The sequence below is a fragment of the Pteropus vampyrus genome, unplaced genomic scaffold, assembly GCF_000151845.1.
Source record: "Pteropus vampyrus isolate Shadow unplaced genomic scaffold, Pvam_2.0 Scaffold430, whole genome shotgun sequence".
In the NCBI taxonomy this organism is placed as follows: domain Eukaryota; kingdom Metazoa; phylum Chordata; class Mammalia; order Chiroptera; family Pteropodidae; genus Pteropus; species Pteropus vampyrus.
Genome location: NW_011889211.1, coordinates 169,286 through 170,621, shown reverse-complemented (window position 1 = coordinate 170,621; position 1,336 = coordinate 169,286). Strand labels below are relative to the sequence as shown.

At 49.9% G+C, this 1,336-nt stretch overlaps 1 protein-coding gene across 1 annotated transcript in view; it reads right to left on the bottom strand.

Annotated features, from left to right (window-relative positions):
- Positions 1–1,336, bottom strand: part of NCOR2 (nuclear receptor corepressor 2) — a 189,120-nt gene that overhangs the window by 44,125 nt on the left and 143,659 nt on the right. The window lies entirely within an intron of this gene.

The following is a 1,336-nucleotide window of genomic DNA, read 5'->3' as shown; positions in this document are numbered from 1 at the left end:
AAAACGATTCAGGTCAAAAAATTATTTTCAAAAATAAACTTCTTTCTAAAATGTTACTGAACTCAGAGAGGGCCAGGGTTGAATAGACAAGTGCTCAGCAGACACAGAGAAGCCAATTACGTTTTTGTTGTTGCAACCACCATCACCATCATCACCACCATCATCACCACCATCATCATCACCATCATCACCATCACCATCATCACCCTCACCACCATCATCACCATCATCACCACCATCATCATCACCATCATCATCATCACTATCATCACCTTCACCATCATCATCACCATCACCATCACCATCATCATCATCATCCTCATCACCATCATCATCATCACCTTCACCATCATCATCACCGTCATCATCATCATCCTCACCATCATCACCATCATCACCACCATCACTATCATCACCTTCACCATCATCATCACCATCACCATCATCATCATCATCCTCATCACCATCATCATCATCACCTTCACCATCATCATCACCGTCATCATCATCATCCTCACCACCATCATCACCATCATCATCATCCTCACCACCATCATCACCATCATCATCATCACCATCATCACCATCCTCACCATCCTCACCACCATCACCATCCTCACCATCATCATCATCCTCATCACCATCATCACCACCATCACCACCATCATCACCATCATCACCATCACCATCACCACCATCATCATCACCATCACCATCATCACCATCATCACCATCACCATCATCACCATTACCATCCTCATCCTCATCATCACCATCATCCTCATCACCGTCATCATCATCATCCTCATCACCCTCATCACCATCATCATCACCATCATCATCATCACCATCACCGTCATCACCATTACCATCCTCATCCTCATCCTCATCCTCACCATCATCCTCATCACCGTCATCATCATCATCCTCATCACCCTCATCACCCTCATCACCCTCATCACCATCATCACCATCATCACCTTCTCTGTCATCACCATCATTATCACCGTCCCCACCATCACCACGACCGTCACCATGACCACCAACCACACGGCCCACCCTCACCTTCTGCCTCCTCCGCCATCTCTTCCTCGTTCCCGCTCGCGCCCGACGCTTCCATCTCCTCATCCTCCACCACCGGTGGGAAGGCGGCCTCCTCGCTGGCGGCGGCCGGGGCTTGCTTCTTCTTCCTCCGTGCATTCCTCTCCTTCTCCTAGGGCACAGGGACAGCAGCAGGTCAGGGCTTGGGCCTGGGCTGTCAGCCTGGAAACTCCCCGTGTCCCAGACCTCGCCACAGCTGCAAGAGACAGTGATCCCAGCCACATGGTCATGACGC